General features: G+C 45.2%; 1 protein-coding gene across 3 annotated transcripts in view; it reads left to right on the top strand.

The window, feature by feature from the left end:
- Positions 1-11504, top strand: part of CADM3 (cell adhesion molecule 3) — a 310756-nt gene that overhangs the window by 1089 nt on the left and 298163 nt on the right. The window lies entirely within an intron of this gene.

Genomic DNA, 11504 nt, shown 5'->3' with positions numbered 1-11504 from the left:
GGGGGTGGAGGTAGCGCAGAGGACCTCTTAATGTATGCAAACACACCCTCTTCTGGTATATAGAACAAATTGCCACCTGTACTTTATGGGCCGGTGCTTGCAGAGAGACCGTAAATCCTGCGATACCGTCTGATATTCCTAGGCACTAGGGTACAGGGGAGGGGAGGGGGGGTCTCGTCCCGAGAAGCTTGCACTCTATATCGATTCCACTTTTTTAATCGATTTCGGGTGACAGGGTCGCCCGTCTGCATAATTTAACCCCTTCCGAGCAGGAAAGGAGCAGCAGCAGGCTTATAGGAAGGAAGCGGCGGGGATGCGGAGGCGCATAACTTTGCAGCGGAGTCGGACATTGAAAATATTTGAAACGCTCGACACGGGACGCGCGCCAGGGTAATTAGCGGGGCAGATTAACAGAAACTCTTTTGTCACGTTCGTCTTTGCGCTCGGCCGCCGTGTTCCTAATGCCACATTCCTTTTCATGGGGCTCCAGGGGTAGGGGGGGGGAGAATTTTAGTGTTTTTTCTCGCTGGGTTAATAGGGTCAGATTGTTATGGGGGAAGATACACAAAACGGTTTGTTCAGTGGATAACACAAATAGGATTTCCTGTAAAAACTGATTATGAGCGTGAGAAGGGGGGGGGGGGCGTACGGTTAACCAGTTCACTGCCTGAGAGCCCTGTCCTAAAAATAAAGGAGGAAGATGTCTTGTAGGAATGACTGTATATTTGTAAGGATATAAGGCTGACCCTGGAGTAAAGTGCAAGCTCTTGGGCTTTGTGTGTACAATGCCAGATCTTATTATAGAATCTTATGTCTTAATATACCATATTATGTCCCATGGTGCCGCACCCCTCCCCCCCACTGTAAACATATCCTACATCTCAGGAGGTTGGTTATCACGGTACGTCGTTGCGTTAAGTATAGGCAGTATGGATCTCGCTCTACCTCATTGTATCATATATTAAGAAGTAGTCACCAGGCTGATATGGTATATGGATTACTGAGGCCTGCTGCACCGTATTGAATGATTTTTGGTTGCGTAGTCACAACAAACGCCCGTCCTGGTTATGGGAGTAGTCAGGTCTCGTGGTCTCAGCCGTGAGGTGTCTGAGGTCTTCTTTATGGCAGACAGAATTGGGCAGGCTTTTCGTTACCTGAATGTCACGGAGTGGTGGGATTCGCTAAGACAGTGGTGGTAGGAGGGTTACTCCTATGGGAAAGCTGAGTACATGAAGGTGTATGAACCCTAATGGACAGGTGTGTTGTGTTATATGAGGCACTATATATATAGTCCATACACCTGACTCTTAAAGGGATGTTCCAGCCTTACTAATTGAATAATGGCGGGGGGTCTCACCCCTCCGGTCCCCACCAATCCATCTCGCATGGACATCTCATCAATTAATAAAGCCCGTAAAACCCTTTAAATAGGACTCGTCCAGTGTCCTGATATGACGGCTTTAGTAAATTCCCTGTAAAATAACAAATCTGCAGAATTTCCTTACAACTATATGCACTTCTGTCCCTCTGTTATTCCTCCTGGAAAGCAATGAATACATTGTTCATGGGCGTTGCCAGCAAGGGGCGTGGCCATACACACCCTGACACTGTCCAATCAATGCGGTCCGTGCCAGGGAGGGGACACAGCCTTTTGACAAGGACGATGGTAACATTTCTAGGAGGAGTAACAGAGGAACAGCACATTACAAAGCCATAAGAAAAGACGTTCCAGAATTGTATTTACTAAGATGGACATATCAGGAGGGGTCGTGTCTTGAATCTTGCCAGGGCGTCGCAGAGACCTGTGACTTTCTAGACGTCATAGTATTCATCTAACATACCGTCAATGTGCCAGTCACTCTCTGGTCTAGAAACTTTCCACCTTGGCAGCGCAGGGGGTTAACGCCCCGTCCCTCCATTATGGTACGCCTGTCTGGTTTTCACTGAACCCTGAGAGAGATCTCGCCCATGCAACGGGAACTATTGTGATACACAATTTACTGCAGCCATGAGATCGGGAGCCCGAGCTGTCACCTGTCAGCACCAGACTGACAGCCCGGCAATATACCAGGACCCAAATGGCTGCTGAGGGTCATGGACCCCTTCAGAGATGGATATACTGTTATTGTATATGGCTCTTCCCTATATAATGTGTATTTACAAGCCTCATCCATGCTGGACATGACGGATATGCTGTTACCTTCTATACTGTCTCATGGTATATCTATAGAGTGTAGAACTCCATCGTCATCTACTGTTACCCACCTCACATCTAAGGGCGATGGGGAATATTTTTGGGTTGTCAATTGCCTTAATTCTCCTTTTGGAGATGTTCATGAGGTTCTTATGATGGGGCGCTGCAATGTTTATCCTCATGTGGGGCAGGCATAACAGGAAACCTATAGAAATCAATACAGGATCGTGTAATATGTACATAGGAGATCCGTGGGGCCCAAGGGATGGATACAGCCGCTTATAGATGGGTTTTATGTATCTGTAGAGGCATAACTGTTGTCTATGGAAGTAGTGTCTGAATCACAGCCCTATATTGAGCGTATACACTTGGAAAACCTCCCAGCATGTGCGGATAGGCCCATAGTCACCCACCATATACTATCTGGGTGATATATGTCCACACCCCTTTATGTGTAATGTATAGGTAAGTGCAGCAGCCTGTGCTTTCTTATACAGCGGGCCTTACCAAAAATGTATATACCCTGTATATGGGTGATGTATGCCACTGGGCGCTTATACAGTCTTGCAAATATATAATACTGATGAAAGATTTTAATGAAGTGTGCCAACATGGCACAGGATAGTCGGTGCAAGGTCTATACTCATAGGTGAGGCCCGATTGTGATTTTTCTGGAGCTGTTCATGTATTTGGAGAATATTAGACAGTAGAAAGTTTTCTTTGGCATAATGCCATCTTCTACTTCAGTTCCGGTAAGTTCATATGGCGCAGACCTGCTACAGAAAATTCTATACATATAAATGCGGATATATCTGCAAGGACTTCTGCATGCTCCATTTAGATGAATAGGACGGTCACAATTTATGTAACAAATCTGCCATGTCTACTGTACGTACCCTCACAAATATTTATAGGGTTCAGCTCATTGGTTCACTTTTGACGTTGATGGTGGCAGTAACTTGTGTGGTATCGTATGGCGTGACCTTCTTACTTACTGTAGATGAGCCATGCCAAAAGGGTTTAAGTCATATCTGCCAGCTCTCCTAGAACGTCTGAGAGGCTCCCCCAAACAGGGGCGACCTGCCAGAACCCCTGAAGAGTGGGCAAATCTCCTGGACCTGGCAGAATGCTCCTACATCCGCTGGCCTCTTGTTTTTTTTTCATATGTCATGTGGGCACTTTATGGGCCGATGACATCACAAAAGCAGGGGCTTGACATTTAAAAAGGGGGCGTGGTCTTATCCAAAGTGATGTCACTCCCAAATGTTGGCAAGTATTGTTCAACTGCTCATAAGTGTACCGCAACGTCTTCACTTCTGGCAGCCTGGGCTCTTAGGTTTCAATTATGAAATGTTGAAATAATTTTTGTGGATTTCCCCTTTAAGGCTAAGTAAAGATGGAATGGACCCGCTGCAAGTTTTCCATCTGGATTAGTGTGTGGAAGATCTGTGGCGGTAAAATAGGAGTGGACGTCGCTTAAGGCTACTAAAAATTTTTTGCTTCGTTGACCTGTAATGGCAGATGGTGCAAATTTTTGCTCTTAAGGCCAGTTGATACGGGGTTCCGGGTGAACACATTCCGTTGCGGCTTTCCACTTCGGATTAGGCCCAAATAAATGGACTTAGTCCGGAGGGTGGTGTCACGAAGCGGACGCCAGGGCTGAATCAGTCATGGAAGCCGCCTGAAGAAAGGACAGCTCGCTTCTTTTTTCCATGAACAAACCGCTCATGGAAAAAGGAAATGAACGGCTCTCATTGATTTCAATGTGCTATCTATAATATTGGTGTTCTCTTATATTGTAGAGGGGTCTTTGGGCCCCCTTAGTCTCCAGGCCCGGTGGCGATTTAGCCACACCCCTAGTCATCGGTAAGCAATATGGCTGGCTGGTTCCTTAGATTTGCATGGCTCTGCTATATGGGAAGGCCATAGTCCACTTGATTTGATGTATTTATGGTGCTCAGACCTCAGGCATATAATAATTGATGTGTATTTATTGGTTATATTCCCCAGGCATCAAAACAACACGTGATATAGCTATTGGATTATCTACTGAATACATTACATACCCTGTCGTACTGAAAACTGACAATTGGATGGCTGATTTTTCCCCTGGATCAATCCCTCACCCCTCCCCAACAACCACAAAGCTACAGCACTGCAGCTACTATTGTGAGCAGGCCTTAGTTAGGGGTTAGTATAGATGGTTTATTATCTGTACAGCTCCATTGTTGGCTGATCCATGGCCAGCTGTACACTATATACTTCCAAGCTGTGATAATCCCTGGGCCAGGACTGAGGACCCCTAACACAAGCACCAGTCATAACATAGTCTTACTTTGATGATCCACCATTGGATGACAGAGACTATTATTATATTTATTTCTAATACTTATATAGTTCCAGCATATTCCACAGCACTATCTAATTTCCCTATCAGTATGTTTTGGGAGTGTGGGAGGAGAGAGGAGTATCCAGGGAAAACACAAGGAACACATACCCATAACATACAGATGGTGCCCTTGGTTGGATTTCAAGGGGCAATGTTGCTCTGGTTTGTTTGATAGAGGAGAGAAGCTAAGCTTTGATATATAGGGTTATATTATAGAGGAAAGAAGCTAAACATTGTGATATATAGGGTTATATTATAGAGGAAAGAAGCTAAACATTGTGATATATAGGGTTATATTATAGAGGAAAGAAGCTAAACACTGATATATAGGGTTATATCATAAATGGAGAAAATCTGGGCTTTGTGATATATAGGGTTATATGATAGAGGAGAGAAGCTGAGCTCTGTGATATATAGGGTTATATGATAGAGGAGAGAAGATGAGCTCTGTGATATATAGGGTTATATGATAGAGGGAGAGAAGCTGAGCTCTGTGATATATAGTGTTATATGATAGAGGGAGAGAAGCTGAGCTCTGTGATATATAGTGTTATATGATAGAGGAGAGAAGCTGAGCTCTGTGGTATATAGGGTTATGTGATAGAGGAGAGAAGCTGAGCTGTGTGATATATAGGGTTATATGATGGAGGAGAGAAGCTGAGCTCTGTGACATATAGGGTTATATGATAGAGGAAGAGAAGCTGAGCTCTGTGATATATAGGGTTATGTGATAGAGGAGAGACGCTGAGCTCTGTGATATATGGGGTTATATGATAGAGGAGAGAAGCTGAGCTCTGTGATATATAGGGTTATATGATGGAGGAGAGAAGCTGAGCTCTGTGATATATAGGGTTATAGGATAGAGGAGAGAAGCTGAGCTCTGTGATATATAGGGTTATATGATAGAGGAGAGAAGCTGAGCTCTGTGGTATATAGGGTTATATGCTAGAGGAGAGAAGCTAAGCTCTGTGATATATAGGGTTATATGATGGAGGAGAGAAGCTGAGCTCTGTGATATATAGGGTTATATGATGGAGGAGAGAAGCTGAGCTCTGTGATATATAGGGTTATATGCTAGAGGAGAGAAGCTAAGCTCTGTGATATATAGGGTTATATGATGGAGGAGAGAAGCTGAGCTCTGTGATATATAGGGTTATATGATGGAGGAGAGAAGCTGAGCTCTGTGATATATAGGGTTATATAATAGAGGAGAGAAGCTGAGCTCTGTGATATATAGGGTTATATAATAGAGGAGAGAAGCTGAGCTCTGTGATATATAGGGTTATATGATAGAGGAGAGAAGCTGAGCTCTGTGATATATAGGGTTATATAATAGAGGAGAAAAGCTGAGCTCTGTGATATATAGGGTTATATGATAGAGGAGAGAAGCTGAGCTCTGTGATATATAGGGTTATATAATAGAGGAGAGAAGATGAGCTCTGTGATATATAGGGTTATATGATAGAGGAGAGAAGCTGAGCTCTGTGATATATAGGGTTATATGATAGAGGAGAGAAGCTGAGCTCTGTGATATATAGGGTTATATGATAGAGGAGAGAAGCTGAGCTCTGTGATATATAGGGTTATATGATAGAGGAGAGAAGCTGAGCTCTGTGATATATAGGGTTATATGATGGAGGAGAGAAGCTGAGCTCTGTGATATATAGGGTTATATGATAGAGGAGAGAAGCTGAGCTCTGTGATATATAGGGTTATATGATAGAGGAGAGAAGCTGAGCTCTGTGATATATAGGGTTATATAATAGAGGAGAGAAGCTGAGCTCTGTGATATATAGGGTTATATGATAGAGGAGAGAAGCTGAGCTCTGCGATATATAGGGTTATATGATAACGGAGAGAAGCTGAGCTCTGTGATATATAGGGTTTTATGATTTGGAGCAGTAAAAAGTCAAGTAACTCCTGACTGGACTCCTAATTTAGAGTCCTGATTACTCCACCACACAGGATGATTGACAGCTCTCCTTGTATCAATGTGTGTGAACAGAAGGCTGTCTACCATCCTCTGTGGGTGATGTTCAGCTTCTCTCCCTCTATCATATCCTGCTCTCAAGAAAGCAGAAATTACCTTTATCATAAGCCTTCAAGGAGTTCTGGTTTTAAGGATAGCCTAACAGTATCAAAATTGGTGGGGTCTATCACATGGCAGCACCACCAGTCAGCTATTGAGTTCCAGACCAGTGATGTCACATTTGTTAGTCACATAGTCGCCTTGAGTTAATGGGGCTGAGCTGAAGTACCAAGTCGAACCACTATACATTGTGTAGCGCTGTGCTTGGTAAACGGTGAAGCGGCCATAGTGCCTGTGCGAACATTGCGACCTGTTGGTGGTCGGTGAGGCTGCCAGGTTTTCGGGCTTACACCAAACTGATATTGATGACCTGTCCATCAATACTGTAATCCTGGAAAATCCCTTTAATAAACCATAGAGGGAGGTCCGGCACTCGGGTCACTCCTGTATCAGCCCTTAGGATTCACAGGGGTGTATGGAGAGGGCTGGCGGGGCCCTGGTTGTCAGTAGGTTCACCAATAAGTCAGCCAACCCTTGCAGGGGTATTTTGGTGCAGGATAAGTGCATCTTTGCCCCCAGATGACGCTCTCCGACATCGATGTCAGGAATTGAGGCCTTGGAGGCTTTTCCAGCTCTCCATTGAAGGATCTCGCCTCCTCTAACTCAGCAGCCGCAGATTGTACTTCCCTTCAAATCTTGTTAACCTCTCAGTTGTAGCGCACTTATGGCGGATTTAATTCATTTCTCCCGTTACTGCCTCAGAAGTTAACCATTTAACATTATTAAGTTTAGTTTTACGTAAATTTCATTCCGGGATTGTTCATTCAATAAAGAAAAAAAAAAGCGTCCGCGGCTCCGAGCCGATCAGTCACGTGACTCTTAGCGTTGGCGTCGCCTCCCCTTTGGTGTATTAAAAGGGTTAATTAGGGTAATGAAAGGACTGATAAATATGCAGAATTTACACACACCATAGCTCAGACAAATGCTGTTATCTGAGGAATTTTATTACCGCCACTCTTGCATCAATTTGATTTATTCAGTCGGTAAGCATGTCGTAAAAATTTACACATGTAATAAGCGCCATCCATCTCCCGGATGCAGTAATTAGCCGAAGTTCCTGAACTAGAGAGGCGCAGAATCCGAATTGTCACCTCGGAATATTCCACCCGTAATCGCATTAGAAGATGTGAAGACGGAAATTCCACATGAAAGGCGGCGCGGGGGATAATGCCGCCACGTACGTGTTTTTACACGGCGGTGAATTCATTTGACGCAGGTCGCGGGGGGTTAATGCAGCAAGATCGTTTGCTTTCCATTTTGCAGCAAATGCGTCCTTTTGCAGGAGACTTGCGGCTTGCGATGCCCGGCTGTTTACGGTAAATCTGATTACTTCAGCGCTATTTTAATATTTCTATTAATTATTCAGGGAGGCACTGCAGATGTACAATGAAATGTTTCTCCTGACCTGGAGGAGACATTACGCATCCTTAGATTATTCATTCCGGGATGCGAGAAGAAAGCCACGGCAGCTAAAATCTCAGTCATGGTGGCCATTGGGGGTCTACCACCACTGTGGTCACACGATGGGCATCACTCGTCCTTGGTCTTACCTTGAAAAAAATCGGTTCCAATGCCAAATCCTTTTATTACTACACTACATGCTCATGAGGGAGGGATTTCATAGTGGATTGGACTTCAATAGGGGGTTCCGTTCCGTTCCAATGCCACGAAGCAGGATAAGACCTGTTCTACAATCATCGGAATGGAAAGGAGCATCAGACCCTCATCGGGAGAGACTCGTAGAATAGGGCCCATTCAGACAGCCAAAAATGAAGAGGAATTGAGGCGTTCCTCCGGCCCACCATCTCCCTACTTTCAATCGTGGATCATCCCGGATAAATTAAAGGGATTCTACCATTAAAACACATTTTTTTCTCATTGACATGTAAGAATAGCCTTAAAGCGGTATTCCCACGTCACATACTCACCAGTCTTCACTCCTGTAAAATCTTCTTTCTTCCTGATTTCTTGCATCATTTGGTGGGCGGGGTTTCACATGCAACCTGCCATACAGGCAGCAGCAACTCCATTCTGTGTTACATACAGACACTGTCTGTCTCTGCCATAATGAACACAATTGAATTAGCTAGCCTGATAACTGGGAGAACAGAAGAAATGAAAGCAGCTCCTCTCCCCTATCTGAGTGCAGGACCTAGGTCACGTGGTGTAGACACAGGAATAGCTAGATACACAGGCTCGCTCCCGTGCACTTAGCCCCTCCTCCCTCCCCCCTAAGCAGCAGATACATCACTTGACTTTTGAGCAGATAAGTCAAGGGCTGTGTCAACAATGAATTGAATAAAGTAAGATAGTGGACAAACAAAGCAGTTTTGCTGATGCAGTGTATTTAGGAAAAGTCTTACATCCACATTACCAAGCAGTACAGATAGGATCCTTGTGATGGGACAACCCCTTTAAGAAAGGCTATTGTTCTCCTACCTTTAGAGGTCTTCTCCGCGCCGCCGTTCAGTAGAAATCCTGGTTTTCGTCGGTATGCAAATGAGTTCTCTCGCAGCACTGGGGGCGGGCCCTAGTACTCAAACAGCACTGGGGGTGTCCCTAATGCTGTGAGAGAACTTTCCAGCGCCGCCTCTATCTTCTTCAGGAACGTCCTCTGCACACGTCTTCCTCTGGCGCAGGCGGTCAAACTTGTAGGCCTCGGGCAGAGCCGACTGCGCATGCTCGCGGCCACAAGAAAATGACCGCTTACTTACTGTTCTTCGGTTTGGACAATCTCTACCTGCTAGAAGGGTCCTTTGACAATAATCTGGGTCCTCCGACAATCTGCTGTAATCTGACACCTGCCTATGGAGAGGATTGGCTGTGAAAAACGATCCATTGTTTCTACGGTCGTGTTGCGTCCCGTTTTCATGGGTCCTTCATAGACTTCAGTCTAGTATGGGATCTGTGATAATGGACTTGTTCTATTATCTGACAGATGTATGAATAGCTTCATTGAAATCAATAGGGGGAATTAATTAAGAATGCGTTTCAATTTGCTAATTTCAATAATTCTATCATGTCTGTCTGCAGCTTCTTTGCAGAACTAAGTGTCTCCATGGCAACACAAAAGCCCCTGCGTTGTCTGCTCTGCAGTCAGGGCTGTGGAGTTGAAGTCGTAGTCGGGAGTCTGGCTTCAAATTAAGCGCCTCGCAACATCCGCCTGAAGACACTCCCTCCTCCCTACTGGGCCCATTCATTTCGGCCTAATCTGGAGCGGAGTGCGAGACTAGATGCCGGTGCAGTGCATCGGCATCCAGTCGTGGCTACCCGTATTTTGGAGGCCGCTTCAGAATACCCCATGTGAACCCGGCCTACTTCCTCCTTAATATTTATATATAACTGACAACTGGGTGTTACCATTCCTATGGCAAGTGGGTGTGTCCTTGCACAGTCTGGCACTGTTACTACTAACCAGACCGTATCAGGGTGTGTAGGGACACCAGGTTGTCCATTTATTCTCAAATTTCCAGGGCGAATACCATAGGGACAGTACCATATAGCCATGTTGGATTCCTAGGTCCTGACAATTTTAGTAAATAATTGCCCTTCCCATGATGTCACAATTCTGAAGCATCTTTTCTTACATCTTGGGGCTGTTCCTCTGCTTTTCTTCCTGGACACTTCCAAATAAATTGTTGTTACCAATTGAGGGTGTGTCCAGACATTATATAGTTAATGATATTCGCGTCAGATACACACCCCATTGACAACAGGAAAGTTAATATTTTTTTTCTATTTATTAATAACTATCGACCCCTTGATGATCTATCCTAAAGCCTGGAAAACCCCTTTAAGCAAAGGCGCCCCTTAACGAAACACCTTTAAAAAAAATGCTGTGGATAAAAAAAAAACAACATTTTTTGAATTTCTGTTCCCTTTTTCTTACCCTACTAAATATTTACAGAAAAAGTTTGCAGTTCCGCGGGCAAAAATAACATGCTCCGTTTTTTTTCAGCATTTTTGCAGCTATTTTTTTCCGCAACATGTGGATGACATTAATAAAATCTCATTCACTTTGCTGGTATGGTGAAACACTGCATTATTGTTCTCGCTACGTTTCCGCAATGTGGGGAATGAATAGATTGGAGTAGGGCGACTCACAGGACCATGTTTTGATATTTCATCAAAAAATTGAGCATGTCCTATTTTTGCCCACATTTCACGGGACCCTCAATAGACTCAAGACCAGGGGTGCCCAATACGTCGATCGCGATCTACCGGTCGATCACAATGGACGTATGGGTCGATCGTGGGATGCAGCCAGGGATCCCCAGTGTCTGCTTGTTCACAGTGCAGGCTGAGAGTCGACTCTCATCCTGCGCTGTGAACAAGCACTCTGGACACGCTCCCTGCTCTTAGGGATGGAGGGAGCCGGGGTGCTGCTTGTTCACAGCGCAGGCTGAGAGTCATCTCCGGACACTGGCAGGCGGGGCTGCCGCAGCCCCAGCCTACCAGTGGCCAGAGATAACTCTCAGACTGAGCTGTGAACAAGCAGACACTGGGGATCCCTGAGTGGCCACAGAACGCCGCTGTCTCCTGCTCTCATGCTCCGCGCCCGCCCACATGCCAGGCCCCACCCACAGACATGACCCGCCCCACCCACAGACACGCCCCGGCCCCCCCACAAGAAGTGGGTAGTAGATCTTTGGACTTGGGCATGTTATAAAGTAGCTCACATGCTGAATAAGTGTGAGCACCCCTACTCAAGACTATCCATGAAAACTGGTGCCCATGGGTGAAATACGGTTGTGAAAAAAGGTCATTTTTCGCAACCGCTTTGGATCATGGTCATCTGAATAGATCCTAAAGGAATAGCTGTACAGGATTTA

This window comes from Leptodactylus fuscus, chromosome 7, assembly GCF_031893055.1.
Source record: "Leptodactylus fuscus isolate aLepFus1 chromosome 7, aLepFus1.hap2, whole genome shotgun sequence".
Classification (NCBI taxonomy): domain Eukaryota; kingdom Metazoa; phylum Chordata; class Amphibia; order Anura; family Leptodactylidae; genus Leptodactylus; species Leptodactylus fuscus.
This window is presented reverse-complemented; position numbering and strand designations above follow the sequence as displayed.